Genomic DNA, 25,940 nt, shown 5'->3' on the forward strand with positions numbered 1-25,940 from the left:
GATTTTTTTACTAAACTCGGCAATATTCAAGCTTTTAACTGTTACGAGTTTAAAGACTTACTTTACAAGATACTGTATTCACTCAACATGAACAAATAGTGGACATAAATAGTTATGTATTTGTTTATCAACACTATATATCTTTCACTCATTTATTTTCCTTTCCCTATTTTTATTTTGTTCAGGGCAACATTGTTTCCATGAGGTGTTGGTTTTTTTTTGTTTTTCAGTATACCCCATTAGGCACTCGTTCTTGATAAACCATATTGTTTGAATTAAACCAATAATATGGAATGGCATTACAACCATAAGCCTAACATATACGTGTTCGAAGAACCGTATTAACTTTAACCGTTACACAACGTTGGAGTAGTACACGCTCGAATATCATTCACTTTCAGTGACCCCTGGAGAAGATGTAAAAGTGAAACATTTGATTATTAAGCGTTATACCTACTGTTATTTGATCGTCAGCATTATAATACCTGTTATTAAAAAGTTGTAGTCATCAGTGTTCGAAAATCTATAGCACCTTATATTACATATAAACGTGTATGTTGGCTCGGTTCCAGTTCCATATGCAAAGATATCGAATTACACCACACTTTCGAATTTTAGTTTTTGCGTTTAAACAATCATTGTAATGATATAAATCACCACATTACATCAAATGTCAAACACGTTACATATTTAAATGAATGATTCAGTAAACTTTAATATTTTTTTAATATCCAATCATCGGATCTTCTACGCGTTGAGTAGAGCAATTCAGTAACTTTAAGCTTGTGATGGCGACTTCGTCAGGACTTGTAAATGTTCACAAGAAGAAAATAAGTGTGTTTATCGTGAGAACATTTATTCATTTAACTACGTTCTCAAACTGTGTTGTAGCCATACATGAGGACTGTTATAAGTTTAAGGAACTTTAAGTTATGCGTTATAACCACATATATCGGGTTTGGTTTGTTTTAAATTTCGCGCAAAGCTACTCGAGGGCTATCTGCGCTAGCCGTCCCTAATTTAGCAGTGTAAGACTAGAGGGTAGGAAGCTAGTCATCACCATCCACCGCCAGCTCTTTGGCTACTATTTTACCAACGAATAGTGGGATCTACCGACACATTATAACGTTCCACGGCTGAAAGGGCGAGCATGTTTGGTGTGACAGGAATTCGAACCTACGTCCCTTGGATTACGAGTCGAGTGCCTTAACCACTTTGCCATGCTGGGCCTTATATATTGGATCGTTTAAATGTTAAAATAATAAATTCGGTTGCTTTTAACTGTCTTATAACCATATGTCAGACTTATTACAGAGTGGCTATTTTCATAAAAAAAATATCGTTGCACGTGGTCTGCGGTGGCCCAGTTGGTGGGGGTAGTTAAGATATTTTATGTTTTTTAAAAGAGAATTTGTCGATAGTTTTAAGAAGCCTAATGTCACTTAACATTGAACATTTTATCTATTCTGAGTTCCATAATTAACACAATATATTTTCTTTGAATATATTAATAATAATTAATATACTTAATTTATACTGTAATATAATTTATCAAAATAATGTTACATGTTTAAGCTATTATTTCTAAAGCCTTAAAGTGTATATTATAACCATATCAGCCTATGTTAGTGTTTAAAAAACCTTACAGTATGTCTTCAGTCTACCTTGCAATCAATTACCCGTCAACTTATTTCACATCGATAAACATATTCTTACCATCACACTCTATCTTTACCACACGATACTTAATTAAAATCGTTATTTACATGAAAAATAATTGTAATTTTCACAAATCATTTGGTGGTGACACATTTGAAAAATACATCTACAAATTCTTTTTGTTGATGTGAGATACATATATATATACAGCAAGAGACCTTTAGGTTTAAGCTATTATTATGTATATAAGTGTGTTTGTTGTTCGTTTTTCAATTTCGAGTAAGGCTACACGAGGGCTATAAACACCAGCCGTCCCTAATTTAGCATTGTAAAACTAGAAGGAAGGCATCACCCACCGCCAACTCTTGGGCTACTCTTTTCCCAATTAATAGTGGGATTGACGATTACATTATAATGCCCTCACAGCTGAAAGAACGAGCATGTTGGTGTGATGGAGATTTGAACCTACAACCCTCAAATCACGAGTCAAGCGCCCTAACCACCTGTCCATGCTGGACCACATGTGTGTGTGAGTGTGGAGATGTGATATACATTTTCATGCATTACCACTAACGTGTGTAGAATTATCATGTGCTATTAATATAGAAATGCAATTATTTATTTACTTTCGTCCCCTTTTTTATTTTGGGAAATTGTGAATTTCTAATAAAGCGATTAGCAAATATTGAAATGGGGTTTAGCTCTGGAAACTAATGGATTGTTTGTTTGTTTTTGAATTTCGCTCAAAGCTACATAAGGACTATCTGTGCTAGTCGTCCCTAGTTTAGCAGTGTAAGATTAGAGGGAAAGCAGCTAGTCATCACCACTCAACGCCAACTCTTGGGCTACTCTTTTATCAACAAATAGTGGATTGATAGTCACGTTATAATGCCCCCACGGCTGAAATGGCGAGCATGTTTCGTGCGTTGGGGATTCGAACTCGCGACCCTCAGATTACGAGTCAAACGCCTTAACCCACCTGGCCATGCTGGGCCTGAAACTAATGGAATAATACGAGGTTGACATGAAAGACGTGATATGGTTTCCTTCTCCCGAATTGTCTATTGTAATGTATCCTCCTATTTACTAGTACAATTCGAATATTTTTACCCCGCCTTTTCGATCACATACTTATAACCTTTTTCCTACAAACCAAGGGTGGCCTAATGGTGAACGTGCCCGACTGTTAATCCGTGCCGGCTCTGCAAGAAAAATAAAACAAAATTAGTGCACGGTTCGATTACAGTAACCCAAGTGTTGGACAAAATTAGTGCACTGTTCGATTACAGTAACCCAAGTGTTGGACAAAATTAGTGCTCTGCTTTATTACAGTAACCCAAGTGTTGGGGATGGGCCAAAATTATGGACGACTTGCACAGAAGTCCTTGAGTAGCTTTGTAAGAATGTCCAAATCAAACAATATAGTACTTTTTGTTTGTTAGGTTTAAAGCTGGTATTTAAACTTTAAGTGGACAATTACGATATAAAGGATCCATTATAAAAAAAACAATACAATATTTTTATTATCATGTGAAGTGTTATCAAACATCAAATAATCCCGAAGAAAATGAAAAAGCAGAGCTGTGTGGATGCCATTGTCCACACTTTTAATGTATTACCATAACGCGACTCCCCCCTTGAGGGTCATCTGTGCAGTCTGAAGACTTATAACGCTAAAAACATGGTTTTGATACCTACAATGGGCAAAGCATTGATAGTACATTGTGTACAGCGGCGTAACTATGTCCCCACAATCAGTGATGTCGAGAAAACCCACTTGTAGAGAAATATATGTGTCCCCACAACTTAGGAGGTGAGCCAAAAGGGGGCATAAATTGTAACTGCAGTTACAGGGAAATAAATATAAGGGACGCAATTACTTTTTATGCGGGTGAAACATTTTCTTGTCGTTACGTCATTGATCGTGCGCTTAATAACAAATAAAGCTCAAACATGATAGTTTTTCCCAGTATCGTAGAAGTTTCAAAAACCAGAATATACTCCGTTGAGGTCATTTGAGGAATTAAATTAAATAAACATTCCAAACGTAATAAAAACTGTTCAAGTATCTTTTACTTCAGATTCCCTTTAATTTGTGTTTCATATACCAGCCTGTGTTCGTGCTTATAAAAAAAATTAAACATCGAAGTGAAACCATTTAGAAATAATTAGATATTATTTCAAAGTATCGGTGCACTTCCAAAGGTCAACCAACTGCAAATGGGAAAGCTAAGTAGCTGATAAAAATAATCCAGAGCAAGCTCACACTAGCCGAGTATATCCAGGTAAACTCTGCATCAAATGGCAAATTGACCTGAGCTCGTTGAAGCGAAGAGTGGCAAGCACTATACTTTCGTGTAACCACGCCCTTTTTCTATTGTCCAAAATAACATCGAAATTTTGCCGGTCAACGAGATTCACACGGTTACTGTGTTTTACGCCATCTAACGGTAATGATATTTATAATACTTTTGAAATTATGGTGCTAATTTTGACTTCAGTTTAAATACACAACATTCATAAAATTTGTTTTTGCCAAGGAAAATCGAGGAAAGCTGTTTTACATTTAATTATTTAAGTTTTTGTAAAAGCATACAACATACGGTTGTGATGAATGGCTCATTACTTACAAGAGCCTGATAACAATAAGTTGGTGACCAAGATTATATACATATGTGCAACTTGGATACCAGTATTGTCTACATATGTGCAACTTGGATACCAGTATTGTCTACATATGTGCAACTTGGTGACGACACTTATGTACATATATGCAGTTTGATGACCAAGTGTTGTATATATATATGTGTGCAACTTAGCGACTAATATTGTGTACATATGTGAAACTTGGTGACCAGTTTTGTGGACATATGTGCAACGTGGTGACCAGTGTTTTGTACATGTGTGCATCTTGGTGACGAAACTTGTGTACATATATGCAGCTTGATGACCAGTGTTGTGTACATATGTGCAACTTGGTGACCTATGTTATATACATCCTTGCAACTTGATTTAACGAGGTTCTGACCATGAGTATTACTTGGTTGTCTAATAGTTTGAATATGGATAGCTGAGATAGTTACCAACATTACTTCAGCGACTGATGCAGTGACAATACGTGCACCATGAATGATCAGTACAGTGATCACTGGCAGCACCTTGTTCACTTGTATATTTTTCACAGGCAGAAGTGAGGTTGATCACTAATGTTGTGGCCATTAGGATAACTTGGTTGATTGCAATTCAGGCAATACACGTGATATGAATGAACGATCATAAAAGTAACTTGGTTGGCTCATGAAGTAATCATACGTGCAATTTAGTTGACTTTTGTAGTGGCGTTACGTATAATTTGTTGAGTGGTACGGTGGTCATTAATATAACTTGGTAACTTAAGGTAATCACCTTACGCATGACTTGATTGACTAAAGTTGTGAATATATATGTAATTAAGTTTACTGAGTAGTAATTATACATGTAATTTGGTTGACTAATAGACTCATATATTACTACACTGATTTAGTAACCATGAATAGGGCTTTGATTAATATAATTATCGTACTACAAGTTTGTTGTCTGGGGTATCGACCGTATGTGTCAATCGCTTGATTAGTATTGTAACTATATAGTAACCATTGCTGAAACTATAGCGACTAATATAATGATAATACATCTGACTTAAGTTGAAACTTTGTTCAAACTGGGCTATCATGAATCACAGTAGCGGTTCATAGTAGAAATCTCACATTTGTTCTTCTTTATTGCTATATAATTCTGTTCCTTCAGCCGACAGCAAAAATGTTAGTGAGTAATGTAATAAAACCTGAGCAGTATTATTAAACGTGTCATTGCGCGTTGTGTAATGTAGTTTTGAAGCTCGTTCGACTACCTAGCAAATAACAGCTACTTTCGTTTTAGTGTAGTCTGTTGTTTATAAGGAGTCTCATAACCTACTACATGCATACGTGTATAGCTGCTTACAGGCCGAAGATATAACTTAATGCTTATGTGGTAGGTATGACACATATGTACCATAGCTATTGTTAACTTACTTTTGCGACTGTATTGAAGTTTATGTATAGGTTCCTGCCCTTTTGGACACGACGCTGCTGAGAGGATCACAATTTTGTTGTTGTTTATTTCAGGATCAATTTTGGTTATATTACATAAACGTCTAAGACGTTATACAAACGTTTAGGCTGTCTCCTACAACAGAAATATTCAAGCAAGATTTTTTAATATATGTAGCATCAAGTTCAGTTTCAAATATCGGATCGGCAATCACAGGTGACAGCTCATGGTAAGTGTCGAATTATAGACAACACTGCGTGATTCGTGACTACGTATTTCATAACGAGGATAGGAATCTTTATTAAAAATGTAGAAGCGAGGTAGGTAGCTTATATTGATGTTTCAATCAAAGAAAAAAGTAAACAAATAAGCTGGTTGTTGTTTTTTTACTTTTTCTTGCAATATTGTTTCAAGTTGAAAATGGGAGGAAATAGTAACAAGATGGAAGTTTCTACATAAACTGAAACCAACTGCTATTAGCTTTAAATAAAAAGGCTTAACGTAGAAACAAGTATATTCTTGTGATAGAATTCGCATTCTGCTCTCTCTTTTAGCATGTGCAAAATGAAAATTCAAACAAAGCAAAATAATACCAACACAAAACTGGTTTTAAATAAAAGTGTAGTAGAAACCAGACAGTACAGAAAGAATAAAACATTTGTAAAATCAATAAGTCAAGAAATAGCATAATATCGAAAAAGCATAAGAAAAATCGAAAACTTAACGATCAGAGAGAATTAAAAACAGAATTACAGAGGGGCCAATTAAAAAATAGAAAAAATAAATACAAACTTGAATGTGTAAAAGGCAGTACAAAAAAGAAAGAAAAACGTAAAAATAACAATCCAAAGACTTCAGACAAAGTACAAAATAAATTCATCGACGTTAGAATTTAAGAAACAGAGAATAAACAGTTTAAAACTAAAAGCTGAACGTTCAAAATAACACAAGTAAAACAAGCATACGTCATAATTATTGGAAATAATGGAAAATGAGCAATAGTCAGTAGTCAAGAAACAACTTAATTTAAAACAGGCCATGAATGAAACGCAATACTCACAAATATAACAGAATACCAAACACATGTGGAAGTGATCATAAGGATAAAAAATATTATATATCATTTTCACGTGTGTCTGGTATCCTGGTTTTCTTGGTAGTTTATTTCAGCCATAGTTGTTATTTAATAGTTTGTCTTTACGATCACTTCCATATGTGTCTGCTGTTTTGTTGTTTTTTGATTTTAGATTTCAGCCAACAGTGAAGAAACATCAAGATACCAGACACACCTGGAAGTGGTCATAAAGACAAATTATTAGATAACAACTGTTGCCTGAAATCAACGATCAAGAAACAGCGCAATGTCAAACACACGTTAAAGTGATCAGTCAGACAATAATATTTGATGATAGATATACGCTATATCATGTTTCAAGGAATAGTATACTATATAACAGATAAATACTGAAACAGGCACATAGCATCAGAGAGAAAATGCATTAAGATTATTTCATAGGTGGCGCACGCTAACATTTTTGTTTGTTTGGTTTGTTTTTTTAATTTCGCACAAAGCTACTCGAGGGCTATCTCTGATAACCGTCCTTAATTTAGCAGTGTAAGACTAGAGGGAAGGCAGCTAGTCATCACCACCCACCGCCAACTCTTGGGCTACTCTTTTACCAACGAATAGTGGGATTGACCGTCACATTATAACCCCCCACGGCTGAAAGGGCGAGCATGTTTGGCGCTACAGGGATGCGAACCCGCGACCCTCGGATTACGGGTCGCACGCCTTAACACGCTTGGCCATGCCAGGCCAACATTTTTTGACCGAACGTGTAAAAAATTGGATGCGGAATGTGAATTTGTCTTTACTCCTTTGAAACCTGTTTACCTGACGTGTATAGAAGAATCAGGAAGGTCCAACATCAAGTCCATTCACAGCAGTTGAAGCATTTGGTTGTTGTCGTTCTTTTGTGGTTGTTTGTGTAGCTATAACAAGTTGAAAGTAATTGTTTTCACATTGAAACTGGTTTCAGCTGTTTCGTTTGCTTATTTATAAAGTACACAGAGAGCTTTCATCACATTAAAGTGGAAACTATTTACACGCGATTTCTCTTACTAAACATGCAAACTCTCAAAACACCCAAACTGCAGCTTTAACCTAGTTCCGAAACATATGACAAAATGGTATTTCAGTGTTAAGGAACTTATGCGAACGTTTTAAGGAGTATAAGGAGTGTGTCAGTTGTGTAACGTTTTCCAGTGATTGTATTATCTGGACACGTAGTTTTCTAGACATAGTATATTGACAAAAGTGTATATTTAATATGCATTTCAACTCATTATTAATCATTAAAAAGACAATAAACACAAATTCGTGATTTTATTTTATCAAATATGTATTCAAACTATATGAAGAAGACAAATTATTGTTAGCCATATCCACTAAACATAACTATTAACTAGTTTCTTTACACTAAAGAAGAAATGGATAGGTTCGAACCTTGAACTCTTTGCTAGTAGTTACATTTAAAGAACGATAAATAGATCGAAACGAACTATAAAGTATTTGTTAGGATTTCTTTTATACAGAATATAAAATAGGCCAGTGTGAACCATGACCTCTTCGGTTACAAGTACTTCTATCTAACAATACATAGTTTATAATAACCAAATTCATATTTTTATTCTTTGTTGTATTTGTCAAAAGAAAACGACGTATTTTGAAATTAAAACCGTTTCTTATTTCATTTTTTGGTTTTCACTTCGACGAGCGGATTTTACAACAAAACATTAATTGTTTTTGTTTAGCGTAAAGTATCGCGATAGGATGCCTGTGCTTATGTAGGAGAAAGGGATCAAACCCCCAAAATTTAAGACTGTAATTTCTAAAACTTACCATTGACCCATCTGGGTATTTGTGAAGAGTGAATTCAGCCAACTGGAAGTTTCTTTTTCCCTGTGACTGTATTGTATATAAAATTAACATCGTTCGTTTAATTTAAAACTATTCTCTTGAACGTCTATTAGATTAAATGACTTAGATATTGTCCAGTGTGAAAGTTGTCCTTTTAAGTCAATATTTTTCAAACCTTGTGGGCTTGGACATCAGCTCGTCTTGTAACATTTCTTATAAAAAATAAGATAAGAAATGCTGTGCATTTTTATCCCTTTAGCGTCGTGTACTACATATGAAGAAATGTTAACTTCCTACTTTGTGGAATAGATAAAACATTCAATATTTGAATACTAGACACATTACGGCACTAACTCTTATTCTGTCGTGATTCCATAACATATACAGTAACCTAGCAGCTAATTTCGAGGGTCGTGATTCATGAAGGCTAAATTCGATTCGCCGCATGAGAATTGGTTATTTGTTTAAACAATTTCCTGTTTGACGGTATCTACCGAAATTTAAAAACAAAATGGTGATATATACATACAGTTCCATGAATGGTGATTATGATTGAGGCATTTGTTTGTGTGTCTTTCTCATATTCACAAACAAATTGTTAAAGTACCATGTTTAATCCCACTGAGTCGAGAAACAATTTAATCAGAACATAAAAGGAACTCTTTCACGTCACAACTAACATAGCAGCAAATTCTTCCACCATATTACATCGAAAGGTTATAGGTAATATTAATTCTGTTTATTACACATTAATTCAGAGTTCTAAAGTCCTTGACCTCTCTCCTCCATAACACTGATAGACATAAATTATAATTTACCTCTTGTAGCCGTGAAACACTAATGCTGTAGCTTTATACGGGAAGCTAGGGACTCTTAAACCTGAATTAAAGAAAGCAATTTTCAATTCCCAAAAGAGATGTTAAAGAAAGGTCAACCTTGGTGTATTGAATAACACATTAAAGCCAGGAGAAGTACCTTGTCCAAGGGAAAGGAAATGTTTAAAACAAACACATTCACACTGCCTTGGATGTATGCAGTAAGTAAATAATAATATTTAAAAGATGGCCAGAATCGGAAGGTTCAAGGTTCGAGCCGTAATATGCCATTCTGCATTTTTGGCTGTGGAGTGTTTGTAACGAGTATAATCAGTACTGCTATTTAGTTAACAGTATCCCTTGGCAGCTGGTGGTGCTGAGTGGTGTCCCAGCTTGTTGTTAGCATTCATAAATTAAGGACGACTATGCCTGGACCTTGAGATCATTAGCATGGCCACTGTGCCCAAGCATAAAATGTTGTTCAGATAAAACATTCCAAGTACAAGCGACTTCATTAGTAAAAACACAATGTGCATAGTTCCTTGAATATATTTTTTTTAAAAATCAAGCGTACTAGAACTGAATTCATAGTAGCGAATTGGGGCGTTAAAAGTCACACACAAATACTTGTTTTTCAACGCAGGGTATTAATAGGTTGTTTTGAAAGAAAGAGAGCCCTAGCGACAATAGTTAATATACATTTTTAAAGTTTCTCTATTGACAATAATTTAAAAGTCGATCTTCGAATACGAAAGAATTAAATACAGTAAAAAATATATATATTCTTTAATTATATATGTTACCGAACAGTAACTCCTCTAATACCTTTAACTTACACAACAATAGAAATACAAAAAACGATCGTTAAGTGAAATTGATGGCAGCACGCTAGCGAGGGCTGCTGCTGACGTCACAGGCCCATTCTGATCAAGTCCTGGTACCAATCGATGTAATCTGTATCAGAAAAATAATGGTACTACACCTGCAATTGATGTTTGGGATTTTAAATCAATAAATACGTTAAAAAGCCCCAGTAAACTAAAACAACAGCTGATGAGGGAAAAGCTGAAAACTACGAATCCCCAACATATAAAACAGTGTATTTTATGTTATGTCTATAAATATGAACATACACATTGAACTAACTACATATATTTGCTCTAATAAGAAAGTTGTTTTAGCATGATTAAATGTGCAATGACAATTACATAACAGAGAAGCTACAGTAACCATAAAAAAGATTTTTTCATCATTTTCTCCCGTGACGCATCAGGATTTTCGTCATTGTGAGTACCTCCCAATTCCCAATGTGTCTATTTATTCACACTTACAATAGTACTTCTCTGTTAGTTGATTCTACATTAAAGTAGAAACAGAATTGTTTAAACATCGTTTCTTCTTAACCAACACTAATCGTTTTTCTTTCGTGCGATTCGGGAACCCGTCAAAACATTTTACTAACAAAGAACCAAAGAATTAACTGCCTTTCCAAGGTACAACAATTTGTCTGGAATTTTTAAACAGGTCCGTAAAAAATATATTAAATGTATCGACAAAATTCTATTGATATTAACGTCTCGCTACAAATATTGCTAGCCCCACATATACGAATACTTTATACGGCCCCTTTGATAATATTGGCACAATAAATTCACTTACCTGTAATTCAAAAAATCCTTGAATGCTATTGAATATTGTTTTGGACACAAAATACATGAATTAGATATCTTATCAACTGTCGGTTTCTACTGCTCATGTTTTCTAGCCCCAATATTTATATCCACCAAAGTATTCAATAATTTGAGGAAGCAAAAAATGATAGATAGGTTTGATCTGTTTATGATTTTACTTCGTTAATATATTTCTTACTTAGTTATATGGCTCCTTATCTTTACCTATAGAGTTACCTGCTTTCTTCTCTATCCACTATTTATCTTCATATCGAGTTATCGGCGCTTTCAACCACGTTTCTGTCTGTCTGTCATATTATTTTAAGAACGTAATCATATACTACCAGTCAAAGTACACGTAGAGATTCCTATATTATAAGACTGCATTTTGAAGGTGTTAGTTTGTAGAAAGTTGCACATGTTTCCTATTATATATTTTACAACAAACAAACAACCTTTTCTCCTTATATTTAATATCTTTTAATAACTTTGAATTGTTCTAAATATTTATACATATATATCAGTTTAAAGAATGCACCTAGTATTCGTCATCATATTGGATTTTCTGCAATCCTATTAACTTCTATAAAGTCATATACAAATAGAGTGGTGCTTATTAAAGTGCCCAAAGTATCTGTTAGGACGCCATCTATAAGTGTAACTGATAAAACACAAATAGGTGTTACACAGTCGTATCAACTACTGCTAAATAGTTTTGTTGCACTATTGGATATTAAGAAAGTTGGTACCTTTCCAAAGTGATTAGACAATAACCATACTGAATATTTTTGCACACGGCTTCCTAGTGGCGCAACGGTATGTGTGCGGACTTATAACGCTAGAATCAGCGGTTCGATACCCGTGTTGGCAGATCACAAATAGCCCATTGTGTAGTTCTATGCTTAACAACAACAATCCCGTGTGTTTTTTTATTCTCTCCGGAGATTATGATATGTAAAATGTCTTCAAAGATAGCGTTTCAGTATTCGTAGCAGAATTTTATTGTGTTTAACTGACACTTTAACTTACCAAAGTAGAAAAGTAAAAAGCAGTTTAACCAGTTTGAACATGGTACACAACAAGTATTACCAATGTTGCTTTGAAACTGAAATATTGTGAATTTACTAGTTATGTGAAGGTAGTTTCACATCAGAAGAGTTAAGAACGTTTTTTACAAAGTGATGAGTTACGTATCCCAGTGAAACATACTTTCATGTTATATTTCAAAAGTCATACATTCAATCACCTAAAACTTAATTATATTTTTAAATGTATATACAGTGCAGTTACATATTTAAATAATTTTTATACATGTACGTAATTATCCAGTTTTACCAAAATTATGATACCTTTCGCGTATCTTCATTAAGCCTAGGTTCAAATTGGGCTCTGCTTACTTCGAATGCAACAACAACAAAGACTTAAGTTTGCTTATGCTGAACACAAGCAAAGAACATCTTTGTTTGCTGTATCTTATTTCTGTTTCACGGATACGTTTTGTCTCCTCCCATCTATTGTACCACCCACTTTCCAAGTGTGGCATCGTCCGTCTATTGATCGAAAACTAGTCTCTCACTCTTTCATCTCTGTTTGTGATGAGTTGTCCGCCACTGAAACTTCTTTTTATCAAGGATTTTCCTCGAATAGAAAGTTGTGATCCTTTTACAAACATTAGCTTAAGTGAACTTCCTTCTTACAAAAGGATATATAACATCTTTATAAAGTTACTTCCTCCTTCTCATTGTTTCCATGGCTTATTAAAAGGATAACTGATACGAATGTTAACCTGTATCGATATACACAGACACACACATACACATATATATACGTATAACACAATTAATGCAAGAAAAAATTATCTATAACACGATTTGATTCTGTTTGCATATGGAAATAGCTTGATATTGTAATAAATTACTTTCTAATAACTGTTTATTTTTTTTGATGGAATATGGCATTTGTTGACTTTACCCGTTTTATTTGCTTCTTTTGTAAAGTCAAACTCCCGGTAATTAGTTTTTATCTTGATTAATTATATAATGTAAACTCTTCATTGCATGACAGATCGATATCAGGTGTAAATACGAATACATTACAAAGTTAAGTACACTGAATTTTTTTTTGAAAATTTAAAAAGTTAATGTTAGATGAGAACCGGTTTTCTTGTGTTTTATTTTTTAGTAGCGCCTTCCTCAAGCAGTCTCATACGAATTGATTTTTTATAATTACCTTCCATTTCCTAAATCAGTGTACTTCTGGAGATTCTGTTATTACGTTATACATTATAGAAGTCGCGTTAATTACACAGCAGTCGAATTTATCACGTCGAACAATACATAAAAAAATGATTCCAAGTTATTTTAATCACCAAAACCAGTTCAAAACTGTTACCCAAATGAGCAAAAGTGGTTACTTTATTTATGCTAACAACTGCTTCCATTCATGTCAGCCCTGAGTTATTTCAAAATGGAATAAAACATTGTAAAAGTATGTCATGAGTTAAAGAGTTATATTTGCTTATGTAGATCGAATTCACACTGACAGTGTCATATATGGCATGATAAGTAGTTTCGTGAATGCCTGACATACCACAATGAGCCATAGGAAATACATTTTAAGCTCACTCAATGAAGCCAAGTAAAAAAAGGATAAACATTATAAACACACGTGTCGGGGTTTGTTCATATCTATTTATCCATCTATTAATGTGCGTATGTGTACTTTTGTGAATACATAGACAAAATATGTTGAGTTACAGCCAACAGCAGAAGGAATGCACTTTAAATGAGAATTTTTGTCTTAGTGTATGTTTTAAAGCACACAAATTAGATGTTTTAAGTCTAATAAAAAACCAGACAATAAAAAGATTATTTTTTCTAACAATACAGAAAATAAAGGGAAGAAACAGAACGTTATCGTTTAGCCAACAATACTTACTTTTTAGTCTTACGCAGTAGTAAGTATAAAATACGTATATGTTGCTAAGCCTTCCCACAGCTATTTGTGTATCCTATGGTTGATTGTTGTTCTTCTAAAGGCGATGTTCTTCAGCTTCTCGTAGCTTTATGTCATTATATCAAACATTTCTCGTGTCTAATAAAACAGATCTGTAACCTGAATTCAACCAGGTGTTATTAGTAGTGAAAAAACTGCTTTAGCACATTCATCGTCAAGGTGTTGTTGGTAGTACAAAAACTGGTCTATTGTAGGTAAGGTGTTTATTATAGCGCAAGAATTAGCTTCGTTTAAAGGATAAACCGCTAATCAGACAGGAAGAATTGGTTTATTGTAAATAATATGCTGTTGTCCAAGCATACCAAGGTGTTGATTGTATCAGTGCTCACTGGTCTAGGGTTGATAAAATGTTTATAGTAAAACAGGAACTGGTTTAGTGCAGATAAAGTTGTTGCTGATAAAACGAGACTTGTTCAAGCGTAGCAACATGTTGGTTGTACGAGAACTGACTGGTCTAGGATTGATAAAATGTTTACAGTAAAACAGAAACTGGTTTAGTGCAGATAAAGTGTTAATGAAGTGAAAAACTGATTTGTAGCGTAGAATAAATATTTGTCTAGCTAATATTTGATTATAGCACAATAACTAATCAAATGCGTTATGCTTTGTTGATTTAAAAGAGGCCTAATATGAATCAGGAGTCGATTAATGAGAAATAACTGATTCAGCTTACATGAAACGTTAATTATAAAACAAGGACTATGCTAGTGTAAACTTATAATTATTGATGAAGTATTGATTAACGGACTGTATGACTTATGTAAGTAAATAAAGTGTTAATTATAAGACCAGAACTAGTCTAGCATATATAAGAAATTGAGGATACAACAAGAATTATCCAAGAATATTGTTCTAAGAAACGGAAATTGTCGAAGGTAGATTATGAATCATAGATTAATTTTTGTTGTTGATAAGAACATAAACTGATCTACAATAGATATTGTTCTTGTTATAAGATTAGGGTAGACTAGTGGATGTGTTAATTGCAAGACAAGAACTCATCGAGTCCAGAAAGGTCGGTTGTTACAGAATAATAACAGATATCGCGTGTGTGCAAAGTTGGTTATAGGAAAAGAAATAACCAATAGTAAGAAAGATTATTATTATATGGCAAGACTCGGTCTACGATATAAACGATGCGTTATTGATGTTAGAAATTTTCTTAGTTTAAATATAGCATACTTATTATAGAACAAGAAATAAACTATTGTAAATACAACGAATTGACTGTACAACTAGAAATGATCTAGTATGGATATAGAATAAGAATAACTGTTGACTGTAGAACAAGAACTGGTTTAGCGCAGATACAACGAGTTGACTATAGCACAAAAAATGGTCTAGTGCAGATAAAACGTATTGATTGTAGAACAAGAAATGGCACTGTATAGGACGAATGTGTTGTTTAGAGAATGAAAACATATATTAGATATAACATGTTGTTTGTAGGACAAGAACTAGTGTAGTGAAGATAATGTGTTGATTTTACTAGGATAACTGTCCTAATGTAAATACAATATATTGATTTTAGAACAAAAACTAGTTTAGTGTAGATATAACATGGTTTAGTGCATATATAATACCTTGTTTTCAGCAAACATTTTTCTAGTATAAATATAACATGTTGATTATAGTAGAAAACTGGTCTAGTGTAAATATAACATGTTGATTATAGTAGAAAACTGGTCTAATGTAAGTATAACATGTTGGTTATAGTAGAAAACTGGTCTAATGTAAGTATAACATGTTGGTTATAGTACAAAACTAGTCTAGTGTAAATATAGCATGTTGGTTATAGTAGAAAACTGGTCTAGTGTAAATATAACATGTTGATTATAGTAGAAAACTGGTCTAATATAAGTATAACATGTTGGTTATAGTACAAAACTAGTCTAGTGTAAATATAGCATGTTGGTTATAGTATCAAACTAGTTTAGTGTAACTATAAATGTTGATTATAGTACAAAACTCGTCTAGTGTAAATGTAACATGTTGATTGTTCAACAAAAGATAGACTAGTGTGGATATAATGTGATAGTTCTATATTTATTGTGTTTGTTTAGAACCATTATTGCTTTAATGTAGATATAACTAACTCATTTTGTGGTACCAACAGCACGTGATGTCTAATTAAGCAATTTCATGTCTTAAGAGCAACACGTTTTATCTACACATAAGTAGTTCTTGTAGTGTCAAACACGTGTTTAATCTAGACTACAAGAATTCTTATTTCCAAAATCAGCATGCTACATGATGACTGTAAAACAATTCCTGTTAAACAGTCAAAATGTAGTAGCTACACCAGACCATTTCTTGTTCTATCAGTAATAATTTGCAGATAAAATAGATCACTTCTTGTTCTATCATTAACACATTGTAACTACACTAGACCATTTCTTGTTCTATCAATAATGAATTGTAGCTACCCTAAACCATTTCTTGTTCTATCAGTAATGAATTGTAGCTACACCAGACCATTTCTTGTTCTATCAGTAATGAATTGTAGCTACACTAAACCATTTCCTGTTCTATCAGTAACATATTGCAACAACATTAGACCATTTCTTGTTCTATCAATAATTAATTGTAGCAACACTAAACCATTTCTTGTTCTATCAGTAACCCATTGTAACTACAGTAGACCATTCCTTGTTCTATCAATAACCCATTGTAACTGCAGTAGACCATTCCTTGTTCTATCAGTAATGATTGTAGCTACACTAAACCATTTCTTGTTCTATCAGTATCACATTGTAACTACACCAGACCATTTCTTGTTCTATCAATAATGAATTGTAGCTACCCTAAACCATTTCTTGTTCTATCAGTAATGAATTGTAGCTACACCAGACCATTTCTTGTTCTATCAGTAACCCATTGTAACTACACTAGACCATTACTTGTTCTATCAGTAATGAATTGTAGCTACACTAAACCATTTCCTGTTCTATCAGTAACATATTGCAACAACACTAGACCATTTCTTGTTCTATCAATAATGAATTGTAGCAACACTAAACCATTTCTTGTTCTATCAGTAATAAATTGTAGCTAAAAGAGACCATTCCTTGTTCTATCAGTAACCCATTGTAACTACAGTAGACCATTCCTTGTTCTATCAGTAACCCATTGTAACTACAGTAGACCATTCCTTGTTCTATCAATAACCCATTGTAACTGCAGTAGACCATTTCTTGTTCTATCAGTAATGATTGTAGCTACACTAAACCATTTCTTGTTCTATCAGTATCACATTGTAACTACACCAGACCATTTCTTGTTCTATAAATAATGAATTGTAGCTACACTAGACCATTTCTTGTTCTATCAATAATGAATTGTAACTATACTAGACCATTTCTTGTTCTATCAGTAACACATTGCAACAACACTAGACCATTTCTTGTTCTATCAATAATGAATTGTAGCTACACTAAACCATTTCTTGTTCTATCAGTAATAAATTGCAGCTAAAATAGACCATTTCTTGTTCTATTAGTAACACATTGTAACTACACCAAACCATTTCTTATTGTATCAATAATGAATTGTAGCTACACTAGACAATTTCTTGTTCTATCAGTGATAAGTTGCAGCTAAAATAGACCCTTTCTTGATCTATTAGTAACACATTGTAACTACACTAGACCATTTCGTGTTCCATCAGTAATGAATTGCAGCTAAAATAGACAATTTCATGTTCTATCAGTAACCCATTGTAACTACATTAGACCATTCATGTTCTATCAATAATGAATTGTAGCTGCATTAGACCATTTCTTGTTCTATTAGTAACACATTGTAAATACACTAGGCCATTTGTTGTTCTATCAGTAACAGATTGTAACTACACTAGACCATTTCTTGTTCTATTAATAATGAATTGTAGCTACACTAAACAATTTTTTGTTCTATCAGTAATAAATTGCAGCTAAAATAGACCATTTCTTGTTCTATTAGTAACACACTGTAATTTCACCAGACCATTTCTTGTTCTATCAATAATGAATTGTAACTACACTACATCATTTCTTGTTCTATCAATAACACACTGTAGTTTCACCAGACCATTTCTTGTTCTATCAATAACACATTCTAGTTTCACCAGACCATTTCTTGTTCTATCTTAACCACATTGTAACTACACTACACCATTTTTTGTTCTATCAGTAATACCTGCAATAAATTGTTTATTGTTCTATAATCAACATATTTATTATACCGCCTAAATAAAGTAATAGTAAAAAGAGCAAAGAGTTGAAATGATAATGGGACAAAACTTTAGTCTACAGTACTTAATTAAGGTCCTCTTGATAAACAAAGCGTAGATTAATATAGCTAAAGTACTAATTAATAGTGAGGAACTGATTTGACTTATTAAGGCGTTAATTATAGAACAAGGACTAGTTTAAAGAACTTAAGGTTTTTGTGTGTGTTTGTTTAAGTTAGAGAATAGCTGAACTCCTCTGAATAAAGCATTGGCTAACGCTGAGGAACGTATTTACTTAATGAGATATTAATTGAAGAAAAATACTAGAGTACTTAAGGATTCGTTTTTATAAAAGATCTAAAATAATACAGGTACAATGTTTATTAATGGTGAAAACTAATTTAACTTGCTAAAATGTTTATTATAGAACAAATATTAAGCTAGTACCTATAAAGCTCATATTATAGATCATAACCAAAATGTGGATAATAGGAAAATAACTAGGCTAGCATGTGTGAGGTATTGAATATGGAAGAAGAAATGGCCTGACTGAATAAAGTGTTGATTATGAGAGAAGAATTGGTCTAAAGTAGACGTTACTGTTAACTACATATAGAATATTATGCTAACCCATGAAATAACTATAGCAATTGGTAAGGGAGTTTTTTTTTTATTATCAGATGTTGATAAGTCGATACTGGGTAGATAAAATGTTGCTAAGTCAATTGTAAATCACTCTAGAGTTGAAAAAGAATGAATTGAAAAAATAGTTTACTTGGATAAAATTATAATTTTAATTTTGGTGGACTTGAAATACGGTTTCTTTACAATAATTTGTTAACATTATGTTGTTTATTACTCGATAAGCTGTTAAATAAGAGCTTTTCTTACATAAATGAAAATAAAGGTGTGTCGTAGCTAGGTGGTTATGAAACAACTAATTCAGAAGGAATAAAAATTCTGTGTAACAAAATCTCAATGAAGAACTAGTATACTGCAGATAAGATGTGAAACGTGTGCTTATTCACTATGGACAACGGCCTTTGCGTAAGAATCGTGAATAAATTTATGTAGATAATTTAAGACAAGTAAAACAATATTCGAACGGTCAATATACTAAGTAATGTTATTTTCTTACATTGATAACGTGATTGAAGTGTGACGAGTTGATGTTGTTGCTTTGTTTCTTTCCTTTTTGTTTAGCGCAAAGTTTCACTATTGGCTATCTTCATCGCAGGAAATCGAACCATAGATTTTAACATTTTAAGTTCTGAACTTATCCGCTTATGTCCCCCGGTGTATCAGCGATAAGTTCAGAACTTTGAAATGTTAAAATCTAGGGTTCGATTTCCCGCGATAAAGATAGGCAATCGCAAAACTTTGCGCTAAACAAAAAAAGAATAAACAAAGCAACATAAAGTGCTAGCACAAATAAATTTGTTGTTTTGTTTCGGAGTGTGGTGTAGGCTATTCGTGATGCGTTTAGTTGGAACATAATATTGTTATATTCGTGGTTACTGGAAGCGCAGGCCAGGCATGGCCAGGTGGTTAAGGCACTCGACTCGTAATTTGAGGGTCGTGGATTCGAATTCCTGACACACCAAACATGCTCAACCTTTCAGCCGTAGGGTCGTTATAATGATACGATCAATCCCACTATTCGTTGGTAAAAGAGTAGCCCAAGAGCTGACGGTGGGTGGTGATGACTAGCTGTCTTCCCTCTAGTGTTACGTTGCTAAATTAGAGATGGGTAGCACAGATAGGCCTCGAGTAACTTTGGGCAAAATTCAAAACAAACAAACAAACGAAGGAGATGTTAGTGTGGCTTAGCCTAATATAAATTTTGTTGACATTTTTACTTGAAACAGGATAATTTTATATTCCTGTTTATACGAGCTTAGTTTAGCAGAAACAAAGCTGTTAGTTTGTCATTTTATTCTATTTTAAGTATTATTTATGTTTTTGTGTGAAACACTTTATTTTTGTGATCTTAAAACTATAACAAGATGTCAAGATTATGTGTCGTGGACGATCGGAAGTGACGCCATTACTGTAAAAATGTGATATTCGTACCGAAATCTTTGAACGGTGATTAAAAAATGAAATATAATCTTTTTGTGTGGCTTAGTTTCTGAAAGTTAAACGTATCAGTTGAGAGATATATTGATACCATCTAGAAAGGTTAGCATACAAAACAAACTATCATTAACTGATAATGGAAATGAAGAAATTTGCACACAGGGTCTACTTATTTTACCAAGACAGAAATATAGAAAAGTAAAGTTTCATTTGTTTAACATTAATATTCTGACTGCTACACAGTTCACATAAATGAGAACGAGAACATATACATAAAAAAACAACAACAACAGTAAAACCTGTTTAAGGTGGAATTGCACGGGACCGAGTAAAATTACCGGCTTGGACAGTGAACATGCACTTCCTTCATTATATATAATGTTTTAGCAGAACGTCTTACTTCTCTTGAGTCAAAATATACACAAGTACACAAAATATTGATCAAATCTATTTGAAGAAAGTGTCCAATTTCAGCTGTTTCGTTTTTTTAATGGGCTTTCTGATGCGGTTAAAAGAGAACCCCAATTCTACGGCTTTTTTATGAAGTTTATTTTCCCCCTTCATTTTGCCCCCCGCCAGTACAGCGGTATGTCTTCGGATTTATAACGCTATAATCAGGGGTTCGATTCCCCTCGGTGGGCTGAGTAGATAGCCCGATGTGGCTTTGCTATAAGAAAACACACACCCTTCATTTTTGCGTACAATTTGATAGCATTAATATAACTTAACACTTACGATGAAATAGGAATTTTTACTTTCTCACTATCTGTTCCCTTTTGTTCATCTTCTGAATCTGCCACACTGTTACCATCATATGATTCTATTATAGATTTTAAATCAGTTTCATCAATTTCTGTTAAAACATTCTTGTCGACGTTCACAAAACTTTCCGCTTTAACAGAATTATCTGCATCAATCTTCTCAATCAGAGTTTGGATTTCACTAGAATCGTCATGACAAACAACTTCTCCACAATCTCCCCCATTATCAAGAATAAATCCACAGTTTCAAAAGCACTTTATTACGCATTCATCTTTTACGCATTTGATTGAATGACTTAAAAATGCAATTGCATCTAACACATCAATTTTCAGTCGTTCATGTTTGCAATAATATGCTGAAGCATCAATTTTCTGTATTTCAATTTTATACACTGTATAATTCCATTATCTAGTGGCTATAGAACTGATGTTGTACATGGAGGTAGAAAGACTAAACGAACATTTGAAAGTTGAACTTTTGGGTGACAAGTTGCATTATCAAGGAAAAGTAGAACATTCCTATTTTCTTGTTCCATTTTTTTATTTAATTTATTCAAACATTCCTTGGATATAGCACGTGTCATCCACGCTTTACTATTCGCTTTCGATTTCACAGGAAGTTGATTCTTCCTTAAATTTTTGAAACAGCACAGATTTTCACTTTTCTCTATCACCCACTGTTTCTCTAGTTTTCCATCAGCAAATGCGACCAAAATTACGGTCAATCGTTCCTTCGAATAGCGACCTCTGGAATAATGACGGCAGAAAAAAAAAGAATAGAATATATTTAACCAATACTTACTGTAACAAAATGTCCGAGAATTTATTAATATTTAAAAAAATTATTAATTAAATAAGAAATTAATATTTAATCAAAAACATTTCTTTCTGCCTTACTTAGGTTTTAATCCTACTTATTGGCAGATGAGGTAAGTGAAATATAGTTTTCCGTTCCGCCATGTAGTAAAATCTTAAGATAATGATGCAAAATTTTAATATTTCTGGCTTGTACAGGTTTCTGCCCTATGCAGTTTCTGGCTTAGACAGGTTTTACTGTAGTTATTTAGGCCTAGTTATCACAATAAATAACGCAGACAAATAACAAAATACTATAAGTAAAGGCAACCTAGTGGTAAATACAAATAACAATAGTAATTTTAATTAAACTGGCCACAACTACTTATACAAGCTTCCAGAAATAATGATATCATTTTAACCTTTCACGTGATATGAATTTGATGCTTCCCTTCATGCAGTTATTTGAAGCTCGCATAATTAACTTCGAATAAACTGCTCACGTTAATACATACACTGGTTACTAAGTCCTAATATGGACAGTTTATGAAGCTGGAATAAGTTAAGTAGTCACTGCACTGTTATAAATTTAGAGCGAGAAATGCTTTGAAAATTTTATTACAACCCGTCAGCAGTTAGTTACAAAGAAATTACTGCGAGAGTACTACAAAACTGCAGAAATACTAACGTCAGTGCTTCTAATACGTAATTTGATAACTTATAGCTTTGTTAAACGGAACAGTTTTTCCAAAATCTTATGCACTTTACATATTTTTAACAGGAACCATATTACCAAAGTAATAAATATGTAATTTTTCTAAATTAGAAGAAAAGCTTCTCAACAAACGAGAAATGTTTCCTTTCCCTATGGCCCGGCATGGTCAGTTGGGTTAAGGCGTTCGACTCGTAATCTGAGGGGCGCGGATTTGCATCCCCGTCGCGCCAAACATGCTCGCCCTTTCAGCCGTGGGAGCATTATAACGTGACGGTCAATCTCACTATTCGTTGGTAAAAGAGTAGCCCAAGAGTTGGCAATGGGTGGTAATGACTAGCTGCCTTCCCTCTAGTCTTACACTGCTAAATTAGGGACGGCTAGCGCAGATAGTCCTTGAGTAGCTTTGCGCGAAATTCAAAACAAACAAAGATTCCTTCTCTTTGGTCTATCATTGTATATTAGGGATAGCTAGCGCAAATAGCCCTCGAATAGTTTTATGCGAAATTCAATAAACATTTATTTTTAAAAAGCAGATATAATTTCAGATTAAAATTGTGATATCCACTGCGAATGGCGTCACTAGATAAAAACAAACACAATCAATTTTTTTTAATTCAAACAAAGAAAACAAATCCCTTCCGGACAAAGTTACGCTTATCAACTGTGTATAATAACTTTCAAAGGTTTTCCGGGTGAATAGAATATTGTAACTTAATAACTAGATATTTGTTGTTTATTTTCGTTAGAGAATTAATGGATTCTGATTTCCATTACACGTGTTGTATTTAAATATTATTTTAAGAATTTAGATTGTTGTAAAAAGGCATGTTAGGGTTGATTGGTTTGGTATTACGTGGCGCATGTCAGGGACTTTATCAAAATTACTTGACGTTCTAACCTAAATTACCTTCTGTTTGAAACCTTTCGCTGCTGATGGGGTGCATGTACTGCATCTCATTAAATCCTCCCCCCTTGTCATACCTCGCAGTATAAAGAAATGGTCAAAAGTATTCCACATAAAATACTTAGTACTGACTATTGGTTTTAATTTCAACGTGGTGATGTCTTTGTCTAATCTATGTGTGTGTTACTCATATGTTCTCATGGACAAAATCAATAACAATTTGGTACATAAATGGTTAGAACAGTAAGTTTAAGAAACGTCTATGCTGTGCTCGCAAATATTATATTTTTCATGAACGTTCTTTGAAATATTTAATTTACCCTCGTGACGATACGAGCATCTTGATGAATATTCAGGCAGTCTTCGTGATTGAAACAGACAGCAACTGCTCACTAGAGAGAGACTTGTGAAGAAAGTCTTGGACGACGAATCTACAAAGTAATACAGAGGGAAAGAGCGGCGTGTCGAAAGACTTCCGTTGTTTTTTTATGTTCAAGTCCTCTAAAACTGTCTTCACAAATCTCACACTGAACTCGTACGTATCTGCTACCCATTTCACCTTTATTTGTTCATCACGACTTGTGAGGTTTACTCTTGAAACACGTTTCAGCCTTCTTCAATATTAACCTTTCCTAATGTTGTAGGTTTGAGATACAAGAGTATCACGTACTCTTTTAGAATATACTAGCGCACTCCTAAAAGATAATAAAGTTTGAGAAAAGGTAAAAAACAGACATTAAAATTGTTCATCTACTGAATATTAAATTCGGTGTTTGATCATAACACGCTTAGGTTGGTTAATGATACACATCCAGAGTGAGAACAGATAACACTGCACAACAATTTTTTTTTAAAGTTTTGCTTCCTGAAAAGTTTTTGCTGATTGTAACAGGTACCTGGTGGGTATGCACAAATATATTTTTGGTTTTGCTTCATCACGAAGGAACTCTGAGAAATAGACAATTAACTGTTTACCGGCAATAACGTATTTAATTGCGTTTATGTTTCTAATACGCTATTAAGTTCAACATAATTAAAAGTGTTTTGCTCCTGATTTTCGTTTGTATTCAACGTCCAGTGCATCACTTTGCAGTGTCCAACAGTAGTCAACAAACATTGACGGATTCCAGTTGCCCTGATATCGTTTTTCCATTGTAGCAATGTCCTGGTGAAACTGAAGATTTCGATGAAAGTGTACATAATGGGCAAATTTGGATGTGATTTTCGTAACCAGCAGCCAAAAATCTATAAAGAATACTCAACAGTGTTCAAGAAGCAAAACCTTTGTTGTGCAGTATAATTATACAAAGTTCGAAAATATGAAGTGTTGATTTCACGTTGATCACAATGGTTCAGTAAATAATGCATTTTCTTCTTTCTGCTTTGTTATATAGCATTCTGTGAAAGTATACTTTAGAAACACTAATAAGTTGCTGTTCAATTTTAATATAAACACATTACACGAGCCAAAATTAATAACATATTTTGTAATATTCAGAAAGAGTAAAGTATAACTTAGGACTTGTAAGCAAAGTTGTAATGAAAAAGTCTGAGTTCGCCACTCATGCCTCATTGACCTAATTTCAAAAAAGAAAAGAAAAACAGTTAAGTTCTAAACATTTTAACTCTGTTAAATGAAAGTTTAAGCTGACGGTGCATAGCTTATGAGAAAAACGTTTACGCTCACCTGCGAAATATTCGAAAATATCTTATTAGAATAGGCCTCGTGGAACTAAAAATAATTGGTAATGAAGCAAGAAAATTGTCCTTTTGGTTATCATATATGTATGGTAAACTCCGGTTGGAATATGTGTGCTTGGAGTTGCTTGTGAATTCGGCCAGAATGCTAAGACATATTACAAAATGTAAAACATTTTACTCAGATGGCGAATTAAAAGTGGGAACTTCAGTCCCTTTGCATATGCTATTCTTACTTTAGTCCATGGCAATACGTTATTCTTTCCTTGCTGTAGTCGGTTCAGTGTTGTAGTATCTACGGGCTGTTCGGAAGCAGGCATGCAGATAAATGTATTGGTTTTATTATCGAAATTTTATCAGCTAAAAACCATTAATCTTTCAGCTACTTACCTACACAAGACCACTTCAACCATTAACATAATCAGTAGTTTATCTGAACTGGTCAACGTTTATTATCAACATTTCAACTATGAAAGGACCATTCATAATAATGCCATACAAATGGCCAGTTAAAATATTCCCGTGTAAAACGCTTTACCTACGAGCAAAGATCAGTCTGAAATAGAACTATATCAAGCACTTTACCTATGTGAGGACCGGTCTAAAATAAACCGATGTCAAGCACTTT

General features: G+C 33.6%; 1 protein-coding gene and 1 long non-coding RNA gene across 9 annotated transcripts in view; one reads left to right on the forward strand and one right to left on the reverse strand.

Annotated features, from left to right (window-relative positions):
* LOC143237166 (sodium channel protein para-like) overlaps window positions 1-25,940 on the forward strand; it is a 232,121-nt gene that overhangs the window by 82,949 nt on the left and 123,232 nt on the right. The gene's annotated exons all lie outside the window — the stretch shown is intronic.
* LOC143237170 (uncharacterized) overlaps window positions 1-25,940 on the reverse strand; it is a 40,668-nt gene that overhangs the window by 1,687 nt on the left and 13,041 nt on the right. Inside the window, exon 2 of the long non-coding RNA XR_013019901.1 lies at window positions 2,791-2,861. This is a non-coding gene — a long non-coding RNA (uncharacterized LOC143237170). The remainder of the gene's footprint in view (window positions 1-2,790; window positions 2,862-25,940) is intronic.

Source organism: Tachypleus tridentatus, chromosome 13 (assembly GCF_004210375.1).
Source record: "Tachypleus tridentatus isolate NWPU-2018 chromosome 13, ASM421037v1, whole genome shotgun sequence".
Lineage (NCBI taxonomy): Eukaryota > Metazoa > Arthropoda > Merostomata > Xiphosura > Limulidae > Tachypleus > Tachypleus tridentatus.